Source organism: Anabrus simplex, chromosome 2 (assembly GCF_040414725.1).
Source record: "Anabrus simplex isolate iqAnaSimp1 chromosome 2, ASM4041472v1, whole genome shotgun sequence".
Classification (NCBI taxonomy): domain Eukaryota; kingdom Metazoa; phylum Arthropoda; class Insecta; order Orthoptera; family Tettigoniidae; genus Anabrus; species Anabrus simplex.
Window position 1 is genome coordinate 912,108,066 of NC_090266.1, and position 26,202 is coordinate 912,134,267.

General features: G+C 41.5%; 1 protein-coding gene across 2 annotated transcripts in view; it reads right to left on the reverse strand.

Annotated features, from left to right (window-relative positions):
- fal (falten) overlaps positions 1-26,202 on the reverse strand; it is a 641,611-nt gene that overhangs the window by 588,501 nt on the left and 26,908 nt on the right. The window contains exon 2 of one of the 2 annotated variants that reach the window (XM_067141684.2): positions 21,215-21,267. The exons of the other annotated variant lie outside the window; for it this stretch is intronic. The gene's annotated coding sequence lies outside the window, so the exon portion shown is untranslated. The remainder of the gene's footprint in view (positions 1-21,214; positions 21,268-26,202) is intronic. 2 annotated transcript variants of the gene reach the window in all.

The following is a 26,202-nucleotide window of genomic DNA, read 5'->3' on the forward strand; positions in this document are numbered from 1 at the left end:
AAGGTATAGTAACTAGGAGTCAAAAACTAAGTAAAGCTAGCAAGTAATTTAGGGCTAGTGTTTTGTTTGGATTGCTGTTCTTGATGGTAAGATGGTTTCGGATGGTTTGTTATGATGGGTAATAGGATGAGTGTGATGGTGGTATGTGTTTGTATAGAAGGTATAGTGAATTAACGGAATAAGTTGTAATTGGTATGTAGTAATGTAATTTGGGTGTTCGTAAATTTTGGTTTGGTGGACGTGATGGTAAATTTAATGTGGAAGATGGCGTGGTATTTAAATTGATTAAGCATGGTTGAAAATAAGCGTGTTTATTTATTGCTGAAATTTGGAGATGGAGAGGTGGGGTATGAGGTGGAGCTGAAGTTGTAATTGGTGTGTTTGTATAGTGAACTTGATGGTGATATGTGTTGGTATAATAGATATAGGGTAATTATGGAGTAAGTTGTGTTATATAGCAAGATAATTTAGAGTTGATTGGAAATGTTAAGTGTTTTTCGGTTGGTAATTTATTGCTGAAGTTGTAATTGGTGTGTCTGTATAGTGAACTGGATTGTGGTGGTGGTGGTGGTATGTGTTGGTATAATAGGTATAGGGTAATAATGGAGTAAGATGTAAATGGTATATAGTAAGATAATTAAAGCTGATTGGGGTTGTTAAGTGTAAGTGAATTATTGCGGAGTTGAATAGAGTTTTTGGTAGGTAATGAAGTGTGTTTATTTATTGCTGAAATGTGGAGATGGAGAAGTGGTGGTATACGTAATGGCAGAATGTAGGTGTTGAGAGGGATGAGAATTGAGAAGTGGTGTTCGTTTGTAAATTTTGGTTTGGTGGACGTGATGGTAAATTTAATGTGGAATATGGCTTGATATTTCTATTTATTGCTGAAATTTGGAGATGGAGAAGTGGTGGTATTTTTTAATGGCAGAATTTAAGTGTTGAGAGGGACGAGAACTGGGAAGTGGTGTTTGTTTGAATAAATGTCTTTGAGGTGTTTTGAGTTTTCGGTTGGTAATTTATTGCTGAAATGTGGAGATGGAGAAAGAGTGGTATATGTAATGGCAGAATTTAAGTGTTGAGAGGGATGAGAATTGGTGTTTGTAAACTTTGGTTTGGTGGACGTGATGGCAAATGTCATGTGGAGTATGACTTGGTATTTAAATTGATTAGGCATGGCTGAATATGATAAGCAGGAACACATAATTAGTACAAGGAAAAAGTTGCGACGTGAGCAGAATACGTAATGGCAGAACCTAGAGTGGGTCAAGTAAAAAAAGGTAAGAGGAATGGCATGTGCAAGGGTTTGCGTGTCTAGTCAAGAGAGGCATGAAGGTCTTTGACATTTTCAATACTGCTTATTTTATTTCAACTTTATTATGTCTTTTAATTATATTTTATTTAAACTGCACGTTCTGGAAAGACAATAGGAATATTTAGGGGAGACGTTGGACGTGGCACGAAAGGGCCGAGGATGACTGCCGTGGTGACCCTCACTTTGGGGATTACGTTTCCGGAGTATCCGAGGAATTTCATGGCATGTCCATGGAGTATGTTTATTATTTTTCTTCTTATTATTATTATTATTATTTTGTTTGCTCATTTTTGTTTATTGCGTGTTTTATTTTTATTTTATTTTTTCTGTACAGTGTGTGGAGTTTGAAAGAGTGAATTTTGGCATAGGCTGGACATTGTTATTTTTCTCATTTAACGGATCAAATGGGTATTGTTACTGTAGATCTAGAGAAAATTAATTAAGTATCATATCATACGGGATAGGATGAAGATAAATTTCAGTGAAGTGGACATAGACGATGTGGAGAGTGGGAAAAACTAAAGAACGGAGGCCAATTAGGGTAAAACTTTTCTCAACCCTAATGGCAGAAATTGTGATAAGAAACAGTAATAATTTACAAGGCCAGAAAGTAGGGGCGAAAAGAGACATGGGAAAGGAAGTGAAAATATGAAAATTTTGAAGACACCTATAGAGAGCGACAAATCAGGGGCTAAAGGCTCGAATAAGAAGTCAGAGGTTGGTGGTGACAAACGGAAGATGGGTTAGGGAGCACTCAGTGGCGAAGCTAAAGAAGATGGACGAATGCGTTAGTTCCAAGGGAGGAGAGATGACAAGGCAAGATGGAAGGAAGAAACAAGTAACAACGAGGAGTGGAGACGAGGAAGGAGAGATCAACTCAGGTGAGAACGGACAGTGCAGTGTGGATACAGAAGATCAGAACAGTGAAGGGGTGAGTGAGGGTGAGCAGCAAGAAACGGTGAGAGCCGAGTGCAGTGGTTTAGTGAGCAAGAAAGAACATGAGAAGACTGATCGACAGGAAGATAAAGCAGTTATGAGCAAAGGAAGAAGTAGGAGTTCAAAAGACCACTGGGGTAAAGTATGTAAAGGTATGGAGGATACGGAGGGCATGGAACGGAATAGGTGGGTAAAAAAGGAGGAATGGAGACAGGGGATGAGGAGGCGAGAACTACAAGGAGTAAGATTAGAGGAGGAAACTTAGAAGGGAGGGAGGGAAAGGTATAACTATATTGGAAAATAGGATGTGTGAATATTGAGGGACTAATAAACAAATTAGGAAACAAGAAAGTTCGGGAAGTAATAGAAAGTTTCGATGTTGTTGCACTCTTGGAGACCTGGCTATAAACAGGGAGGAAGATCTCATGGAAGGGCTTTGTGATTAAATACAAATACAGAAGAAAGGAGGACTAAGGGACGCGCACCAGGAGGGATGCTAGTACTAATTGGGGAAGAAATCAGTGAAGTGGTGGAGGATATAGAGACAGATATGAAAGAAACCATACGGTTGAGATTGAATATGAGATGGGTAGAGGGAAGTGGGAAGAAAATAAATCTAGCGTTCGTATATATCCATCCTAGTACACCATATGCAAATAAATATCTTTTTTAAGATTTATTGGTGCATATTATTATGATAAGAGAGAAGTTTGCAGGAGAAGAGGATATGTTGTTATTTGCAGACTGGAACGCTAGAATAGGGGAACAGACCCCAGTATATGGTAAGGAGGATGGAAGGCGTATGTTGAAAAGTAGAAGTAGTGAGGATAAAATTATCAACAACTATGGGGAGAAACTCCTAGAGATGTGCGCTGCGGAAAATTTGTATATTCTGAATGGATGGATTGAGGGTGACAGTACGGGGAAATTGGCCTTTGTTACCGAGAAGGGAGGTAGTGTGATAGATATGGTTTTAAGCTCGGAAGGAGTGTTGGAGGATATTATGAGGATGGAAGTAGGCGACTGGATTGAAACACACCATTTCCCAGTGTGGGTTATGTTAAAAAGGGGGGAAGAGACGCATATAAGGAAGGAAGTTGAGATGAAGGATAAATTAGGGAGCGGATATAACAGTTACAAATGGTCAGAGAAAGTGGGACAGGATTGGGATAGGGTAGCAGAAGAGGAATTACAATTTCTGAAATATGGTTGGGAAGGTGCGTTAGAGGAGAATAATATTGATAAAGCCTTGGAAATGATGCTACATCCAATAAACATGACAGCACAGAAGGTAGAATGTAGAAGGAAGAAAAAGAAAGATGGTGAAGAATGGTTTAATTGCGAGCGTGAAGAAATGCGCAGGAGGGTGCTGGATGCGTTAGAAGAGTATAGAAAGAAAGGTGGCAATGCAGAAAGGGAGGTTTTCTGTAAGTTGAGGAAGGAGTATAGAAAGAAAATTTGTTAGGTAAAAAAGGCGTGGTCAGAGGAACAAACTGAAGCCATAAATAAAGATTGTAAGACTAACAGCATTGAAAATGTTTGGGAAAGGATTAATAGAATAATTAATGGCGGAAGGAGTATAGAGAGAACGAGCATTGAGGAAGTTCAGCGGGTGAGGTATTTTGGCGAATTACTTGGTGGTAAGGGGGAAGAATGGTGGAGGGAGACGGGGGAAGAAGTAAATTGGGGGAATAGAAGAGTGGCAAATTATGAATTGGACAAGGAAATTACTAGGGAAGAAATCTTGCGAGTGAAGAATCAGGGGGAAATCTGCCGGGGGATGTAATGGGATCAATAACAAGTAATGGAAAGAAATTAGCAAAAATGTGATAATGATGGAGGACATAGTTAAACTATTCAATAAGATGTATGACGGGGGGAAGTACCCGAAGGAATGGGAAATAGGAATTGTATGTCTAATATATAAGGGAAAGGGTAGTATGAATAGTTTGAAGAATTATAGAGGAATATCTCTGTTAAACTCCTTAAATAAAATTTACACGGGGGTGTTGGCGAACAGGTTAAGTGAATGGGCCGAAAGGAATGAAATACTGACAGATTACCAAGGAGGATTTAGAAAAAAGAAAAGAACAGTGAATAATATAATGACAGTAAGGACAGACTTAGAGAAGTATAAGAGACTGTATAGAAGTAAGGTGTATGTGGCAAAAATTGATTTTGAAAAAGCGTTCGATAAGGTGAATAGAGAGGCTCTATTGGAGAAATTGGATAGGTTGGGGGTTTCGGAAAAGATGATGAGAGCAGTGGAGAGAATATATAGGATTGTCAGGTTTTGTGTACAATTGGGAGACGATAGATTGAGCAGACCCTTCGAGTCCAAGGTGGGCTTGAATCAAGGGTGCAAATTATCGCCAATATTGTATATTTTATTTATCAACGATATCTTGGATGGGCATGGGGATAGAAATTGGGCCGTGCCGGTAATTAAAGGGTTGGGGATTCCGGGATTGATTTTTGCGGACGGTGTAATATTAATGACTCAAACTGCAGGAGGGATGCAGAAAGCTTAATAAGCAGTGTCGGATTTCGCGAAGAAATGGGACCTGAGAATTAATGGGAATAAATCTAAAATTCTAGTAGCCCAGGGAAACAAAGGAAGATGGGAGGACGGGAAATGGGTCCTGCAGGCAGAAAGGTTGGAACAAGTAAGGAAGTTGGAACATTTAGGAGTCATTATTAACAGTAAAGGAACTTGGAATGATTAGATTAGTAGGGCGAAAAGTAGAGGTTTGGCAGCCCTAGCCTCAGTCAAAAACTTGTTAGTTAAATATCCGGGTATCAGTTATAAAACTTTGAGGTTAGTGTTAAGATCGGTGATTTTCGGTAGGGTATTGTCTGGCGCGGAAGTATGGGGGTTGGATGAGAAAAGAGGTGAATTAAGAAGAATTATAAGTAACTTCGGTAAGATGGTGATGGAACTGCCGCTGTGCACAGCTAATGCAGGGGCAGAACTATTGTGCGGGGAGGATTTGGAATCTGAGATTGTGAAAAGAATAGTTAGATACTGGATGAATTTAAAGAGACAGGAAGAGGGGAGGGTATTACAGGCCGCGTATGAACAACGAAAGAGCATGTATAAGGGCGGTTGGCTAGAAAAAATTAAGGGATATTTGGAGATGATAGGTTTGGGGTACATGTGAGAAGAGGTGTAGACGAAGACAGAAGCTAGAGGGATGAAGGTACTGACAAGGAGGATTAAAGATTTGTATAGCCAGAAATCATTGGCTGAAAGTAGAATAAGAAGTTCTCTTAGTGTTTTTTAATAAAGTAGAAGAAGTAACGGGGATAAATATTAGAAATGTTGAGAGGTTAAACAGGAGAGGGTTGGTTTGGTGGCTATTGCGTCTTCATAAAAATAAGGGATGGTTAAAAGGTGGAGAGAAGTCGGTATGTATACTTTGTGGGGCAGAGAACAGCGATTTTCACTTATTAGGTAATTGTGAAGAAATAAGTAAGATCAGAAATAGTCTATCGAGTGCCAAACGTCGGGAAATGTTGGACGAGCGGAGTATTATAAGGTGATTATTAAGGAATGGGAAGACGGAGGAGAATTGAACAGGTATTTATGTGCGGTTAAAAAGGCATGTTTAAGAAAAATGGAAGAAGGAGATTCATGGTGGTGAGTGTAGCTTGGAGGAAATAAGGATGTATGTGTTTGGGAATGGGAACGGGTGTTTACAATGTTTATGGCGTCTTGTTTAACAGTATTCAGTGGTTGAGTTTGTTAGGTGAGCTTAGCAGTAAGTGCCGGTGACGTAGTGAAGAATGTAGAATTCGTGCCTGGAGGTGAAGTAAGACCGAGTGACAGCGATGTGCATTCAGATTGCGATATACCGTTTGCATGATTGCATGAAAGTATGCGATTGTTGTCATTTGGTATACTTTTAATAAATAGTAAGCCAGTTAAGTAACAAGGATTGCGAAGTACGCAACTGTGTATACAAGGGCTTGAGCTGAATCTGTTGTAATGTAATGTCAGCGGTTTTCTTCTTTTGCAGAACTATATGTTGTGACAGTCATGTGGTGATTGCAAGGTCAAGGTAGGGCTAGATTAGTTGTTTTGTAGGTAGATTTTTGTTATTATTATTATTATTATTGTTGTTATTATTGTTGTTATTATTATTATTATTAGGTGTACTTGGTTGTATACATTAGGGCAAGAGCTTTTTTCTCACTATTCAAGCATAGTAGGAGCTAGTAAGGAATGATGGGCAAGGGAGAGCACGACATACCCGTAAGAAGACGGGGTGGGACGGGCCCACTCCAAACAAGTAAAGGAGAGAAATGTGAGAGGTGGGATATGGGACGAGAGCGGCTCCAGTTTCACGTGGTCGGCCGCAATGGAATGGTGAGAGAAACGCATTGTCATCTGGTAGGATTGTTGGGGTCTTCCTTAGGACCCCACGGATAGGGCCGGTCGTGTCATCATCGGGAGGGTGGCCTTCTTCTCACCAGGGGTGATGACACGGCCGGACAGAAGCAGTAGTCACCAATATTATTTCTTGCTTTATTTTAGTATTCTTTATTGTTCATTTTATTTTGTGCCTTAATATTAAGTGGAGACGATGGGCGTGGCATGAGAGACCGAGGATGACTGCCGTGGTAATTCTACCTTGGGAGTGTCACGTTTCCGGCGTATCCAATGAACCTAATGGCATGCCCAGGGAATCCGGTATTTCTTTTCTGTTGATGTCAGTTGTCCATGTGAACAAGTATCGGGGCAAATTCACCTGTTATGTTCAATATCTAATCTATCTATCTATATATCTATCTATCTATCTATCTGTGTTACAATTTCTTGAAGACGTCGCTCCAAGCAACAAATGAGAACTGCTTCAGATTCCCCCAAGTACCATGGGCATAATTCAACCGTTAGACAAATTCTTCCAGAAGTGAAAAGCTTTTTACTGCCGAATAACAGAAATTCTAACTTCTTGTAATGATCTTAAAGTTCAGGTTCACCACAGAGAGACAGTCCTTTAACTGCAGGCCTTCATACATTTTCAGTTTTCACCTCCACGATTTTCGGATATGATAAAATATTCATGGTTTACAAAGAATTATACAAAAGAATAGTTATGGGCAGTCTGCGACGAGGTCTCGAGGTTTCTCGTGACTAGCGCTGGCACTATTTCTCGCGAGAAATATCGAGATCTCGAGAGCGTTCTCCCCGCATTTTGTGGCTAGCACCATGTCGTAGGCATACAGTTAGTCAGTTGAGTTCGAGCTCTCACCGAGTGCAGTCGTTTACAACGCAGACGAGTGTAAATGTTCATAGCGTGTGCAACTTGCAACCTTAGAAGCATAGTGACTTAGTGTTATATATCGTGTGCTATATTCTGTGTTCTGCAGTGAATTTAATGTAATTCATGTACAATGGCATTTGACAGTGGGGGAGGAGGAACTAACCGTAATCCGAACCTCCAAGTGGGTGACGATTTATTGGTTGATTGTATAGCTGATATGGACGATTCCCTTATTCTCAATTCAATCAATGGGGCATATGACTATTGATTCACAAGTGGGTAGCCTTCGTAACCCAACACAAACACCAAGCACCCCTACTCAGCAGTCTGAAAACCCACCGCCTGGGGATGAATTGAATAATAATTCACAAAAGACTTCCAGGAGTAAGATTCCACCAGCGACACGATACCCTGACAATCATATGGGCCCCTTCCTTGTGTTCGTCGAAGCAAATGCCACAAAAATATGGGCAACATACACCCAATTGACCTTGGGTAGGCTCTTTTATGAGCGGAAAATTCCGGGCATCAAAGCTATTCATAGAAAGTGGAAAAATCGGATCCAGTTAACTTTTTTCACAGCTGACGCTGCTAATCATTTTATACGACACCCCATTCTCAGTGAGAAAAACCTAAAAGCTTATATAACTTCCTCCAATGTATTCAGGGTCGGTCTAGTAAGGGGAGTAGATTTGGCTTTATCTGAAGATGAAATTAACCAATTTATACAGCAGATTCGCCGGTGCCGGTTATAAGTGTCCAGGGCCTTAATAGAAGGAAATCTAACGCCGACTCATTCGAGTATGTTCCGACTGGAACTGTGAATATAACATTTGAAACTCAAACTCTCCCACGAATTATATGTTTAGCGTCATCTTGGATGTTCAAGTCTTCATCTTTAATCCTAGCATTTGTAAAAAATGTCAGCGTTACGGGAATACAGCACCTAATTTTCGAGCGAAAATGCCTCGTTGTGGCCGATGTGGCAATAATCACATCAGGAAAGACTGTCAACAAACGCTTGTCAAATGCCTCCACTGTAATCAAAATCTCCAGGTAGGGTCCTCTCGATGTGCTGTACATCAACAACAAACGGCTACCATGTGTACTGAAAACGTTTCTTTTGAAGAAGGCAAAAATAGGCTGCAGCCATCCACCTATAATCCGACCATCCTACCAAATCATTTTCCGTCCTTAAATGAAACCCTGGTAACCAGGCCTGGCAATTTCAATCCGCGTAAACGCAAAATCACTACATATGTACACAGGGAGAACCGCCCATCCCCGCGTCCGGGCTATCATAGGGAGTCCTATCTCAATATAATACGAACCCCTCCCATGGAACAACTGCCAGCTACACGAACTCCGACCACCCATACTACAACACCGGCAGTCCCTACTAATATTGCTTGCGAAAATGATCAGGGAATAATCCCTTCCACATCACATACACCCCCCGTTAAAGATGTACGTAAAGAGATTCACAACGACTATGTCAGTCTGATGGAACTTATGGGTCAAATTCCCAATGGAGATACTTATTAAAGCTCATACACGATAAAATCATTCCCATCTTAGACCCTAAGTATGCAGATACTGCAATGGAACTGTAGGAGTGTAGTGAACAAACGGCATGAGCTAATCTTACTCATTAACGAATTCCAACCTGATATTATCTCATTACAAAAAACATGGCTTCCTAATTTTTTAAATTTATCATTAAAGGATATAATATCGAACGATTAGATGGGCCAGGATATGGCGGAATTGCAACACTAATTAAGAATCACATACCCTATAATCTTATACAATCGGAACAAGCTATATCAAGCACTTACTTCCAGCGCATACAAATACAAGATATTAACCTTTCTAACTTTTACTGTCCTTCCGACATACATGGTCCCTACCAACATTGGTTCCATTTTTTACCCAATTTACCGGTGCGAATCAAAATACTACATTTGGTGATTTCAATGCCCATCATATAACCTGGGGAAGCAGTAGCAATGGCTCCAAAGGAACGCATATATTAAACTCTTCTCTTAATGCCAACCTCACCCCATCTTTAATGATGGACCACCCACACGCTTAACAGCCCCTTCAAACACTCCAAGTGCGGTGGATCTTACTATATGTACCACGGATATAGCACAATAATTAACTTGACAAACTATTCAGGATCTTCATGGTAGTGATCATTTCCCCATTCTCGTTACATGTTCCAATCACAAACCTCTCTACAGTACCACGCCTCCTAAGATACCTATACGCAATTTGCATTATCTTGATAACGATCTTTCTACGCACTTCATACAGGATTATTTCAGCCATACATTTAAATCGACGTCCGCGGAATATTAATCGCTCCTGCAATGTATAAAATCGTATCTTGACACCTATCATTCCATTATTTACATAACTCCAACTAAACATAATCCGACGTACACCATTCGTTGGTGGGATAATGAATGTTAGGTCTGGATTAGACGACGAAGAAGTCTGTTGAAAAATGTTCGGAAACATTTCACGCTAAATAACTACATGCAATATAAACGAATCTGTGTTACATGTACACTGACTGACAGAGCAAATGTAACACCAAGAAGGAGTGGTCAGAACTTTATGCCAATTGCAGGGTAGACTGACGTCACTGAGGTATGCTCATGATGTCAAATGCGCCGCTGTGCTGCGCACGTAGCGAACGATAAATGGACACGGCGTTGGCGAATGGCCCACTTCGTACCGTGATTTCTCAACCGACAGTCATTGTAGAACGTGTTGTCGTGTGCCACAGGACACGTGTATAGCTAAGAATGCCAGGCCGCCGTCAACGGACGCATTTCCAGCAGACAGACGACTTTACGAGGGGTATGGTGATCGGGCTGAGAAGGGCAGGTTGGTCGCTTCGTCAAATCGCAGCCGATACCCATAGGGATGTGTCCACGGTGCAGCGCCTGTGGCGAAGATGGTTGGCGCAGGGACATGTGGCACGTGCGAGGGGTCCAGGCGCAGCCCGAGTGACGTCAGCACGCGAGGATCGGCGCATCCGCCACCAAGCGGTGGCAGCCCCGCACGCCACGTCAACCGCCATTCTTCAGCATGTGCAAGGCACCCTGGCTGTTCCAATATCGACCAGAACAATTTCCCGTCGATTGGTTGAAGGAGGCCTGCACTCCCGGCGTCCGCTCAGAAGACTACCATTGACTCCACAGCATAGACGTGCACGCCTGGCATGGTGCCGGGCTAGAGCGACTTGGATGAGGGAATGGCGGAACGTCGTGTTCTCCGATGAGTCACGCTTCTGTTCTGTCAGTGATAGTCACCGCAGACGAGTGTGGCGTCGGCGTGGAGAAAGGTCAAATCCGGCAGTAACTGTGGAGCGCCCTACCGCTAGACAACGCGGCATCATGGTTTGGGGCGCTATTGCGTATGATTCCACGTCACCTCTAGTGCGTATTCAAGGCACGTTAAATGCCCACCGCTACGTGCAGCATGTGCTGCGGCCGGTGGCACTCCCGTACCTTCAGGGGCTGCCCAATGCTCTGTTTCAGCAGGGTAATGCCCGCCCACACACTGCTCGCATCTCCCAACAGGCTCTACGAGGTGTACAGATGCTTCCGTGGCCAGCGTACTCTCCGGATCTCTCACCAATCGAACACGTGTGGGATCTCATTGGACGCCGTTTGCAAACTCTGCCCCAGCCTCGTACGGACGACCAACTGTGGCAAATGGTTGGCAGATAATGGAGAACCATCCGTCAGGACACCATCCGCACTCTTATTGACTCTGTACCTCGACGTGTTTCTGCGTGCATCGCCGCTCGCGGTGGTCCTACATCCTACTGAGTCGATGCCGTGCGCATTGTGTAACCTGCATATCGGTTTGAAATAAACATCAATTATTCATCCGTGCCGTCTCTGTTTTTTCCCCAACTTTCATCCCTTTCGAACCACTCCTCCTTGGTGTTGCATTGTCACTGTCAGTCAGTGTATATTCAACAATAAACGTCGAGCCGCATGGAAGACCTTCGTAGAGAGTATAAATAGTACTACATCCAGCAGGATCATATGGGCTAAAATTCGCTCCCTTAGTAACTCTAGGTGCACACCCAAGGCTATCGCCCTACCTCCTCCTCAATTATATCAATTCTACCTCAATCTAAACCCGATTTTCTTCACCCAGAATATTTAATATTCACCTATACACACCCTTCTACTAAATATCAAACCTTGATGAATCCGATTACATATCAGGAATTAGAAGTCTCACTTCAAAGAAACTACATCCCCTGGGCCATATTTTATAACTTACAAGATGCTCAGCTCCCTACCAGTTAAGGCTAAATCCATCATTCTTAACCGGTATAATAAGATTTTAACCGAAGGAATAATACCATCAGACTGCAATAATTTGACATTATTCCAATCCATAAACCAGGCACGGATCCCTTATATCCTCAAAATTACAGAGGTATAATGTTAGGTCTACGCAAAACCTTTCAACGCATCCTTCTCCGCAGATTAATATGGCATCTAGAGTATTATAATGATTTACCGAAATGTCAATTCGCCTTCATAAAAGGAAGAAGTACCACTGACACCTTAAATATTTTTTTAACGGACCTCTTTTTAGCACGGTGCCGAAAACAAGATACTATAGCAGTTTTTCTGAATATTAGAGGAGCATACGATAATGTTGACCTTCATATTCTGCTCCAAAAATTACAAAAGTTAAACTTCCCACTATCCCTTATTCGTATATCTAAAAACCTTCTAATAAATCACACATTAAATCTGAAACATTATCGACTTAATTCTTACGCACGAAATGCCAATGTTGGGCTTCCTCAGGGGGATATACTAAGCGGCATACTTTTTTACTTTATATATAAGTGATTTGGGAAAAGTAGTAACTTCTTATGCACGAGTATTGCAATTTGCAGACGACATGCTCATATATGCCACACAAAATAGCGTAGATCTATGTCGTCAATCTATCACGCAAGCCCTCTCCCATATACATATGTGGATGCAACACCATGGATTAGAAATAAAGAACTCTAAAAGCGCCGCGGTTATATACACCCAAAAACGAATATATGACAAATCCGCAATACCATATGCCACCCAACATATTGCCATTCAATCCTATACCATATATTTGGGAGTCTACATTGAAAATAAATTAAATTGGAAGACACACTTCACCCAGTTGAAGTATAAAATAGAAAATACCATTCAAATTCATAAGTCCTTAACTCGTAGAAAATGGGGATCGGATCCGGCCACGTTACCACTTTTATATAAACATACAATCAGAGCAAGGATGGATTGTGGCTGCCACTTCTTCGATACAGCTTCAACGACCACCCTAAAAAGATTAGACACATTGCAATTCACCTCAATTCGAATCATATTGGGTGTTTTAAGGACAACACCCACCAATGCCTTATTGGTTGAAGCAGCAGAGCTACCCTTGGCTATGCGACGGGAACATCTATCGTCCAAATATTTACTTAAAAATATATCTCTGAACCATCATCCCATATTGAACAAACTGAAACATTTAAGTATCAAAAACTTCATAAATTGTAAACCAGCAACATACCGGGGCTTCTACAGGCATATGTTGTAATCTTCCCCTTAAGGAACAATGTCATACAGACAAGATCATTACCGGCATACCATTACGAACACACCATAACTACATATCAACCTTCCATTATTACTACTACTTTCGAACACCTTCCTGGTAATTTGAAGAATAATCCCAATCTGGTTTAATATAACTTCACAAGCATTTCTCAGTCCGCACGAACAATATACAAATTGCTTTACTGACGGATCCAAGACTTCAGAGAGTACAGGAGCTGCATATTACATCCCTCAGCTTAGCATACAGCAATATACTCTATCAACAAATGCTTCCATTCATAAGGCTGAAACCTTCACTATTCGCCAAACTCCTTTATGCATAAAGCAATATAACATTCCCAATGCCATCATATGTACCGATTCATTAAGTGTCCTTCCTCCAAAGTATCCAAACCCCACAGGAATCTACCAGTTGGTATATAAGGAACATCCGCAAGTTGTTACACATCCTCTCTTTAAAACGGCACGATATAATATTAATCTGTATAACTAGTCATTGCAATATACCCGGTAATATTCAGGTTGGACATCTAGCAAAGGCAGCAACCACAGGTAAAGGACTTGCTTATCAACTCGCCATTACGCACACGGATCATTCCCTTACTAACAAACAGAACGTACTTCAAAAATGGGCTTCCCTCTGGAGAAATTCCGCAAAAACGAAGGGTAAATCTTATTACCAACTACAACCGGAGCTTCAACGAGCCCCTTGGTTCACTACGGGCACTTACTCTAGGAGACATATTACTACAATAATCCGCTTAAGATTCAATCTTGCGCTTACGCCCGAATATAAGTACCGGTTTCATATCAGTGACACAGATATCTGCTCCTGTCAGCAAGCTAGAGGCACCATTCACCACATAGTTTTCTAACGTCGTAGCTATTCTAACCAAGCACTAATAGATCAAAACATTCCTCTACCAACAAGCATCCTTTGCCTCATTCACACCCCTACAAAGCCTTTAGTTAATATACTAATTATCTAGATGAATGTAAAATCGCATTATAGGTCACAATCACTTAATTGCTCCCAAATTTCATTAATTATATTAACATTATCACACATACAACGCATACGCCGGCTTTTCATTTAACCGTCGTATGAAAATCAACAGTAATAACCTCAAATAACCGAATATAGAAGAACTTCCATGTCCACATCTGATATCACATATAGGCGAAACTAAACGTTTTTTACGATCTCCTATCGGGTTAGAATAATAATTTAATCATCCTTTACCAGCACAAACATACTTCCCTGCTTCACCCTTAGCCTCTAAACCCAACTTCCAAGTCTCTCACCTCTCCAGATTGCCAACCTACGGATAGTATATCAACACAAACAAATGCAATACAAAAAGGTGTGGTTACTGGGTACAGAGTTCAACTAAGCCCAACAAGAAGGAGTAGGCATACAGTTAGACGGAGCTGAATGTTGTTTGTGCCGAGTATGCGAATAGCCAACCAAGGGCCTTCTCCATTCCTTAAATACGTGTCAACAAATTACTAGGGCGTCTATTTCTACAGAGGTCTATTTTAACGCAGTATAACAATTATAAAAGATACGAATTCAGACATTGTATGCAACGGCAAATACAGGAATGAGTAGGCTAAGAAGAGAAAATGACGGCTACTGTGAGTACACCTACCTGGATATTAGAGTCGTGCATTATACGAACTCGAGACGGCGCAAGATGCGCCTTGCTGCATATGCAACCACCATTACGCATGAGTGGAACGTGTACTCTAAAATGCCTGAGTTTTCTCCATTTCTTTCGATAGGTAGGTATACATCGTTATCAGACCTCACATTCAGTATCATATGAACACTGCTTGTATTTGCTGATATTTTGGTAACGAAGGAAATACATCCTTACAATGTTATAGAGTATTCGCGTCATAATTAGGTACTTCCGTATATGACGGTGCAAAGTGTAACTGTGTCTAGTTGTATGCGACAACTTTAAGACGATGTCCGAAACGCAACGTAAGTCGTGGAAATAGGTTATTTTTAAGAGATGCCACATAGCATAGCCCCCTGTGTTGTTTTTCCAAAAGTAAAACACGTTGGCAGAAATACTTCGCGAATGATCCGGCATTTAAAAACACATTATCAGTGAAGGAGAATCGTCAGAGAACACCTCCAGCCCGGTCTGCACCACAAGAAGCTACCCTGTCGACAACTGCGAGGTATCCAGGTAGAAATACATCGTGTCCACAGTTATTCAAAAATTATAAGGGTTATTCAGTTAAGATGTCTGCCTAAAATAACTCGTGAACCGTTTAAGATACTGGCATTGTTTTCACTTTCGTTAATGGTATTAAAGAGCTCGTATTCAACACATGCAGTGCTTTTCTAGACTTTTGAAAAAATGTATCGGCACACGTTTCCATACACATGAGTGAAACGTGTAATCTGAAATGCCTGAGTTTGCTCCAATTCATTCGATAGACACGTATGCATCGTTACCAGACCCCACACTCATTATCATATATTCACTGCTCGTGTCTACAGACTTTTTTTGTGACGAAGAATTTTGAAGAATACGTATGGGAACTGCTAATGATATACAGTACAATCAAACTTACACTCGTAGATAGTGGGACGTCGCACAGCTCGCAGCACAGGAGAATCGGTTTAGAGAGCATTGCCCATCATCGATGTCGAAAGAACTGGAGTAAACTCGGATATTTTAGATGACACGGTTCACTCATATGCAATGGTGGATGCATATGCAGCAAAACACATCTTTCCCCGTCGCAAGTTCGAATAATGCACGCCTCTAGTATCCAGATAGGTGTACATCCTATCTACAGTTATTCACAAATTACACAGGGTTATTCATCTGAGATGTCCACCTCAAATAAGTCTTGAACAGTTTATGATACAGACATTGTTTTCACTTTCGTTAATGATATTAAAGTGGCTTATAGTTCACAACATGCAATACTTTCCTATGCTTTTGACAAAATTTACCGGCACACGTGTTTCCGTATGAGAACTGCTGATGAGATACTGTACTATTAAGTAGTGATAGGCAACGCTCTCGCTCGAGACTGACGTTGCAGATCTCGAGACTCTCGCGAGAATCCCGAGACCGATCCTCCTGTAGCGCAAGCTGTGCGACGTACCAGTAACTACGATTGTAAGCTTGATAGTTATCATCAGCAGTTCTCACATGGAAACGTGTGTGACGATAAATGTTGTCAAAATCCTATGAAAGCACTGCATGTTGAACTGAGCTCCTTACCATTACCGGTAACGAAAGTGAATACAGAATGCCAGTATGTTAGACTGTTCACGAGTTATGTCAGGTGGACTTCTTAGCTGAATAACCCATATAATTTCTTAATAATTGTTATTAGGATGTAATCCTACCTGGATGCCTCACAATCGTTGTCGGCAAGGTAGTTTCTTGTGATTCAGACCGGGCCGGAGGTGTTCTGGGACGATTCCTCTTCATTGATATTATGCGTTTGCAAGTGCCGGATCATCCCAGAAGTATTTCTGCCGATGTATTTTGCTTCTTTTGAATAAGCAACACAGTGGGTTGTGCTATGTGACATCTCTTAAAAATAACCGACATCCACGACTTTCGTTGCGCTCCGGACATGGTCTTCAATTTGTCGCGTACAATTCGACACAGTTCACATTGCACCGTCATATATTGAAGTACCTACCCAATTATGACGCGAATACTCTACAGCAATTTAGATTGCACATTCCACTCGTGCGTAATGGTGGTTACATATGCAGCAAGGCTCATCTTGCCTCGTCTCGAGTTCGAATAATGCACGCCTCTAGTATCCAGTTACGTGTACCTGCAGTAGCCGTCAGGTTCTGTACTTAAACCACTCATTCGTGTACCTACCAGTGCATATCCTTTATAATTATGTTATACTGCGTCAAAATATACCTCGGTATAAATGAACGCCCTAGTCGCTTGTTGACACGTATTTACGAAAATGAGAAGGCCCGTGGTTGGCTATTCGCATATTCGGAACAAACAACATTCAGCTCCGACCACCTGCAGGACTACGACACGCTGCTCGCCGCACATTGTTGGGACAAAGCTCTCGAAATTTCTCGCGAGAAATAATGCCTGCGCTAGTCTCGAGAAATCCCGAGAAATCTCGAGACCTCGTCTCAGCCTGCCCATCACTACTATTAAGCTTAAACTCGTAGTTACTGGGACGTCGTACAGATCGCAGCACAAGAAAATCGGTCTCGAGGTTCTCAAACGAGAGCATTGCTCATCACTACAAGAGAGCAATACCCCGAGTTCGTAGTGCCTGCTAAATATGGTTTGGAGAAGAAACAAACGTGTGATGAACAGTGTGACAATGAAGTTCTAATTCGTTGTGCCTGGTGTACAGAAAAAACTTGTATAATCGTACAATTTAGACCAGTAATTTCAGCCATACTTGTGTGAATGACTAACAAGTGAGTGAAGCAACACAGTTTCAGAGCGGTTCGAGAGACTGCATGCACATACTCCCCACCACAAAACTGCGAACTGGCTCAGGGATGTCCAGCGGCGCCATCCGTCATGCTTGCGCACCAAATTGCAGGTAAAATTTCGGAGTCTTGCAGTTAAATCTGGAGGCCAATTCTCCGCACGCTGTCCTCTTACAGTACAACGATTGTGTAGAAAAAATTTAGGATAGGTTCCGACCTATCTTACCTGTTACTCCCTTGTGAGAAGCTACAACTGGTTTACATAACTTAAATATGTGAAATTAAACTCTGTTTAAACAAAGTAAAACAAACCTGATTTTTGGCAACCCTGCCTCCAGCCTGCGCTGGAGCAAAGCGAACTTACAATCATAGCTTCATTATCGAGGCCTTCGTTACAAACAGAACATGCTAAAAGCTGACCTGCAGGGATGATTGGCTCAGACGGTTGAGGCGGTGGCCTTCTGACTCCAACTTGGCAGGTTCGATTCTGGCCCAGTCGGGTGGTATTTGAAGTTGCTGAAATACGTCAGCCTTGTGTCGGTAGATTTACTGGCACGTAAAAGGACTTCAACGGGACTAATTTCCGGCACCTCGGCGTCTCCGAAAACCGTAAAAGTAGTTAGTGGGACGTGAAGCCAATAACAATAATATTAAAAGCTGACCTCATGAACCTAAGCAGTTTTTGATGGAGTAGGAGATTTTAAAAACAATCAAAATGGCAAAGTAGAATGTGCACAACATTAATTAACCCCCTTACCACACCAAACTGAACCCTATCAAGCATGTTTTTAACACCACCACATTCAAAGCAAAGGAAATGGAAAGAATGACAATGATTTCCACCGCATGTCTGCCGAAAACTGACTGCAATGTGTAAAGCAGATGAAACAAACTCAAGCGGGCTTACAGAGAATTCAGGACAACTTGGAACATTTTATCACTGCTCTTTGCAACAATTCTCCATCAACAGTAAGAAGGCAAAGCAACAAGCACATACAGGACACTGTGATTCTCCAGAAGTACTTGTACTTCATGCTTGAAATGATGAGGCCATGTGGACGTGTTCCATATGGAAAATATGTTGTGAAAACAATACTGATTTTCTTAGTGTTGGCAGGACTAAAGTGGTCATAGTAATCTTCTTCCTAGCCTTTATCCTAATGTATTGGAGTCAGCACTTTGTGTGGTCCGTCTCCATGGCTAAACGGTTAGCGTGCTGGCTTTTGGTCACAGGGGTCCCGGATTCGATTCCCGGTAGGGTCGGGAATTTTAACCATGGTTGGTTAATTTCGCTCGCACGGGGGCTGGGTGTATGTGTCGTCTTCCTCATCATTTCATTCTCATCACGACGCTCAGGTCGCCTACGGGAGTCAAATCAAAAGACCATCTGGCGAGCCGAACATGTCCTCGGACACTCCCGGCACTAAATGCTGTACGACATTTCAGCACTTGGTGTGGACTTAACCCAGTTTTCCCTCTTGATGTCAACCCCACGTGAAAGGGTGTTTCCCTATTGAGTGTTTCTGCAAGGAAAACCATCCTCAGGGCTGCCGACGGTGGGATTCGAACCCAGCATGTCCCAAATGCAAGCTCACAGTCGTGTGAACCACATCGCATGGAAAACTTGCTCAGTTCCTGATTTCTAAACTGTGGTGGCTCATGATTTGAATTTATCCAGTGTGGCTGAGAAATTATAGCAGATACAGTGTTCTTCATAGCAGATGGAGCAGACAGACAATTATCACGTTGCATTAATACATCAAATACATACTTAGGTAAAGTAAGTATAGACAACTCTTTAGAAAGCAAGTTATATCTGAAAGTGCATGTGGTCACAATAAGATAGCTCTGCAGTTGGCAAATGTATCATCTTTCATCTTCACTATGTACGTCATAAGTAGATTGGAAAGGAAGGAGGCAAGGAAGCCAATTGTTTTTACGTGACTTTTGATGAGGATCACCGCCATGGAACTGCAGCTTTATGCGGAATCTAATAGCATCCGAATTAATTTCACTTAATATTATGCACCACGTTAAGAGTATTTGCAGTTAAGTGAACACACACACAATCAATCGCAGCTAACTCCTCAATAAGAATACATACATACTGCACCTTCTAAGGCTGCAGTAGGCACAAATTTGTTACTCCATATAACATTCATCTGCATGCATCGTATTTCCAATCTGTGTTGTCAGGCGCGGGAAGCTCCAGCCAATCAGAAATTGCCCGTGCCGTCTTGTCGATTATGGGTATGCAGTAAGTCCCAAATTGGAATTACATAGGTAAGCCTTTTTGATTTTGGTACCGGTTTGGTGCACGCGGTTCGAGGCCGTTAGAGCATTCAAGCAAGGGTCTCTGGGAGAGGCGTCATAGCTCAAGATGTCTTGTCCATGCTGTATTCAGTCGCTCTCACGGTGAGAGAGAGGCACACCCGCATGCTGCGCTAAGCATAATCATCAAATTTCTCAAGGGGAAAAATTCAAAGCAGCTGAAATTCGTCGTCGGTTACGCAACGTTCTGGGACAGATTCCTTTCATGGGTCCAGGTGAACTGGTGTAATGAGTACAAGAACGGACGTGAGAGAGATGAAAACAGGTCACAACATGATCACAGTGCAGAACATCGCAGCTATTCGAGAGCTTATGGAAGTTGATACGCGAACTGTACTTCAGATCAGCCATGGGAGTGTTCTGACAATCATCCGGAAGAACTTGGGATTCCGAAAGGTGTCAGCTCGTTGGGTCCTGAGGCTGTTGAATGAAGAGCAAAAGGCTGCACGGCTTGCAATTTCTCGCGAACTTCTGACAAGACACGGAGCGCAAAGTGAGTTTTTTGAGACGAATCGTCACTTGTAATAAGACCTCGGTCCACCATTACACTCCCACGTCAAAGAGGGTCAGTATGGAGTGGCGGAGGCCACCTGTGAATGCCCAGACGTGGTTGTCTGCAGGCAACATCTTGGTCCCAGGCTTCTGGGACTACAGAGTACTGCTGGTCGTTTTCCTCAAGGAATGTCAGACCATTTCTGCAGCTACTACTGCAATCTTTTTTGCCAGGTTTGCATTGCCTACAGATCAAAAAGGTCTATATCCCAATCAGATCTGTACTGCTCATTCACGATACCAGATCCCACACTGCATGACTAACCCAGCAGACATGCGCAAAAATGCAATGGACTATCCTGCCTATAATTCAGGCTCACTAACGTGCTGCTTCCACATGTTTAAGCCGCTGAAGGGCACTCTTAGTGGAGAGCGCTTCACAACCAAGGAGATGAAACTGTTTGTGTGCAATTGGCTTCACACGCGTAATGGGATGAAGAAATTTTATACCTGGTGGCAGAAACGTATTTATAGGATGGGGACTTATGTCAAAAAGTAAGAACAATGTAAAAATGTATGTAATTTTAATAAATAATATAGTTACAACAAAATGCTAATTTATATTTGACTTAGCCTCCTGTATCAGATTTTACATGCTGATAATTAAAAGAAAATTGAGACAAATGGAATGGACTTTCACCTATTTTATTATATTGTCAATTGGTACTGGTGGCCCATGTCTCAGCATTGAACTTACCTTGATATCTTCGGTGCCTGAATCAAAGTTAAAAAGGCAGGATTCTCCTGAAACTTTCAAGTAGAAAGACTCAAAATTAGCCTTCTGTGGCTCGTTTTAATGAAGGTAATAGACAAAATAGGATAAAATCTGCCTTGTGTGACAATATTTTGACTAGAGAGGCATTTAAAATTTAAGTTAGAAAAATGAGGACATTAAGTTTAAATCTCCCTTAGGAAAATTGCAACTCCCAACAATGTTCTTAATCCATATAAGGAAATCCCACTCTGCAAAATTAGGCCTATAACTTTTTCTGTGTGTCTGCGAAGTCGTCTCCATGCTAATTTGCAACCGGATTAATAATGACTTACTCCAAGACTGCTTGTGGAACTTAGAATTTGTGATGGAGCAGAAAGTAATATTCCCTTAACGAGGTAATGTGCAAATCTTTCATCTGTGTGTTAACAATGTAGTTTCCACACCAGCATGTGCCAGGACTGGCAATCAAGATTACTCTTTGGACTTAGATTTTGTGCTGCAGTAGCAAGTGACTTTACTTATGGTCACAGGGTGCAGATTATCTTTATTTATCACTTTAATCTGCTATCCACTGGTATGTTTTGTAATTGGAAATGAATGTTCATTTTGTTAGTACTTTTGAAACTAATAATTTCTACTGGAACAATGACTAATATTTTCATTACTATGACAGTATGCAAATCGCCTCTCTTCTGTTGGTTAGTGTGGTGCATACCAAGGGATTATGTTTTTGCTAAAAGCTGTGTTAAAATGACAGGATCTGCGTATCAGCTGTAAGACAGCTGTTTGTCAACGGAAATGTTGGCCACTTAGAAATTCAATATTCTATTGATTAATGCCTGGTTATGCCTAGAATTTCTTCTGTGCCTTACACTTTGTTAGCACAAGTACTTGGGAGGTTAATTCCAGTTCTATTTTAATATTTGCGCATTGATGTGATTTGCTGGAGGTGTAGGGCCATGTTTGGTGTGTTGCTAGGTGTGTAGATGTATTTGTGGAACAGTTCTATGATGTTAAGTTTGAAATGCCCCAAATTAGGCATGTGCTATAGTATCTACTACTACAAACAAGATGAAATAAGAAAATTAGAAATTATGATAGTGAATTTACAATGAAATAGTCAGCCCTGTAAGGTTAACAAGATGAATCTGTGATTACGTAGTCAATACTGTTGAAGTTATTGATGGTGACATAAGTGAATCCTCAATGAATTATAGACCATTTTTGGTTAGATGATGTAAATGTCTTTGATAAAGGTGCTGTAATGAAGCTTCCAAGGCGGCGGTAAATCAAGGGTTCTTCCATAAACAACAGAGATGATAGTGTGTTCTTAAGAGAGATCAATCACAGCATGTTTTCCACATGTTTTTTTAACATCAAGGCAGATGTTCTGTATTCTTGAAGATTTTCAGAACCCCAAGCCATCTTTGTGTAAGTTGTCATTATGTAAAAGCCATGACAGCATGCCTTTCCGATATGTAGATTAACCCGTGGCTAGGATGGAAACCTTGTTGAAATGTCCCCAGTTCATGTTAAAATTTCATGTGATGAGTAGTTCAATTTCAGACATTCTTTAATAAGCAATATTGATAAACTTTCCCATGTGTATTTTGGAAGTTTTCTATAGAATATCAGTGCGTTGTGGTTGTAAAGTTATTTGTAGAGGCTATGTCAGCTTATTCTTGATCAGTGAGAGACACAGATCCCAAATCATGTTTTATTTCTATTCAATAAATGTTAGGTTAATGTGATGCATTTGTCTGAAGGTTTTTACATAAATAGGGATAGTGGCTAGTGATTAGTGATTTATTCCATAGTATTCCACTTGTTGGTAGTGTTCTGTGAAGGATGTGGGTTGTTGGCTCAGGTCAACACAGTGCTTGAGATGAATTATGTTGAGGTACCAGGTTCAGTCAATGATAGTAGTCATGACAGTATATCAGCTGATTGCAGGATAGTATTTAAACTATGTTGACAACAATTTTATGTGATCATTCTAATTCTTAACCATGATGTTAATGATGATGATAATAATAAAAATAAATAAAATTCAATTTTTGAGTCACAATCTAAATTCTTAATAAATGTAACAGTAGAGGATCATCATTTGGCTGAATGGTCAGCGTTGAGGCCTTCGGTTCACAGGGTCCAGGGTTTGATTCCCGGCCAAGTCGGGTAATTACATTTATATATTATTTTACTATTTGCTTTACGTCGCACCGACACAGATAGGTCTTATGGCGACGATGGAATAGGAAAGGCCTAGGAATGGGAAGAAAGCAGTCGTGTCCTTAATTAAGGTACAACCCCCAGCATTTGTCTGGTGTGAAAATGGGTAACTACATAAAACCAGATTCAGGGCTGCTGACAGTGGCGTTCGAATCCACTATTTCCTGCAGGCAAGCTCACAGCTGGGCACCCCTAACCACACAGCCAACTCACCCGGTTGTAATTATAAAAATTACAGCAATTAATAATAACAATAGTAATTGTGGTACAGCCATTTATGATATTTTTGTGAATAATTGATGCATTTATATTTTAATATGCTGCAGGCATGCTTAAGCATATGAGTGCATGCTTACCACTGGGCTGAGCTATGGTGGTTGAAGTTTAATTGATGTTATTAGTACAGTAGGTCCTCAAGTAATAACATAGTGTGTTTCTTTTGATAGCTTGTAGTGTAGTGGAAGAAAGATTGTGATATTTGCTTCCATGCACCTTTCATCTAGTAAATACACATGTGTAAGCCTATTTCTACTAGGATTTTTTTTTTTGCTAGTTGCTTTACGCACCGACACAGATAGGTCTTATGGCGACGATGGGACAGGAAAGGGCTAGGAGTGGGAAGGAAGCGGCCGTGGCCTTAATTAAGGTACAGCCCCAGCATTTGCCTGGTGTGAAAATGGGAAACCACGGAAAACCATTTTCAGGGCTGCCGACAGTGGGATTCGAACATACTATCTCCCGAATTTTCTACTAGGATTCAGTCAAGCTTGGGAGTACTTAGAGATTGTTTTGCCATGTTTTAGCTGCATTTAAATGTAACTTGTTAGACTAACTCCTTGGCTGAATGATCAGCATTGAGGCATTCGGTTCAGAGGGTACCGGGTTCGATTCCTGGCCAAGTCTGGGACTTTAGTCACACCTCATTAATTCTTCAGGCTCGGGGACTGGGTGTTTGTGTTTCTCCCTACACTTTCCTCTTCATATTCAGACAACATACTATACTACCAACCATCACAGAAACACGCAATAGTGATTACATCCCTCAAAGAAGGTTGGCGTCAGGAAAGGCAACCGGCCGGAAAACGGGGTCAGATCCAAATGTGCGACACAGTTCGCAATACCATTATAAATGGTCCGTTATTGAACATTATAAATTTTCCAGCTATCTCACTCCTGGTTGACAGCGTTTCGCCTTCGTGTGCTAGGTTGGGCTCATCAGTTGGTACCTAGCACACCTACCAGACGCTGGCTAGTGCATACCGTGGAGGCCACTGCGTTGGCTACCTGGAGCCCCCGGCAGTGCCAATGCACTATGAGAGACTTCGTCTCTACCAAAAATTGATGCCTGATGATATAGATTTTGAAAAGCAGTAGAAGACGAAATGTAACTTGTTAGACGAACAGTCATTATTTAAGTGAGCTATGATTCCTGTGATGGAATGACTCGTGAATTTGAATGATATTTCAATAAATTAACTAGGGATATCACATATATCCCAGGCTTGACGAAGCGCACTATTAATAGTTAAAAAATTACTGGGACAATGATATCCCGCTGAACTTCATTACCATATCAGTTGTTCTGATAAGCGATAACATGATCAGTAGATAACTACTTTGTTTTGTGATTTAACTTACTGCAATTACATTCATATTCAACTAATTTTTTCTTTATTTCTCTAAATTTTAATTTAATTTTCAGCCATCTCTTCACCGTATAATAAACTTCAATGGACAGACCATCACTTCAAAACATAAGCATGCTGAGTAAACTTCAGCTAGCCAGTTAGTCACATACATACTCCATAATAGATTTATGTCTTTCAGCGTTCAGCCTGTAAGCCTCTGCGAAGTTAATGAACATTGTCGCAACCCGCTATTTGTAACTAGTTTTGTACACAAGAATGGAATAAGACAAATGAATGTTCTTACATATATCAAACTCTCTCAGTATGTTGACTTTTATTCTCGGCGCAGAGTTGGATACACTGCCGTGTGTGTCTGCTTGCCGGCACAGCATTTCGGGAGTGATCATTCACAGGGTACGGGTGATCACTTCTTTCAGTTCTTCAGCAGAAGTCATACGAGCTGCAGAAATTTTCTTTAAGGACCACAGCCAATTATCGCACGCTGTTAAGTCCGGGCTTCTGGGCGGCAATATAAGAGGCCCTCCACTTCCAGTCCAGAACAGAAACTGGTTGTTCAACCAAACTCAAACAAGAGTCCAGTATGTCCAGGGGCAGCATCCTGTTGCATAACTACGTCGTTCAGCAGGCCAACTCTGTCGAGTTCAGGTAACAGCCGGTGGGATAACATCTGGTGGTACGATTCCAGTCACAGAGCCATTGAAAAAATATGGCCCGATAAGATCACTGCACAGTGGGCCAGGTCGTATTTATCTGGAATGCTTTATGTCCAACATTTTATTGTTAGACATGTACTGGTATTGTTACGGGGGTAATCCCAAAAATAAGGTCTCCTATTGTTTAATAAATACAGAACTGTTTGTGTGGCTGTTGGTCACAATATTGTGAAGAGTGTTTCCCGCGCTCACATATAAACATGCGCACGCCGCGCTGAGGCACTCAGTCTTGGCTTGGCAATCGTTGAGAATGGAGCTCCCGTTGGACATTACCGCCAAGTGCATGGATGTCAAAATTATTCGTAAGTGGTGTAGAGAGTCTGCAGTCGGTCGGACTGAAATTCGCGACGAACAAGGGAGCGGGAGACCGTCAATTTCC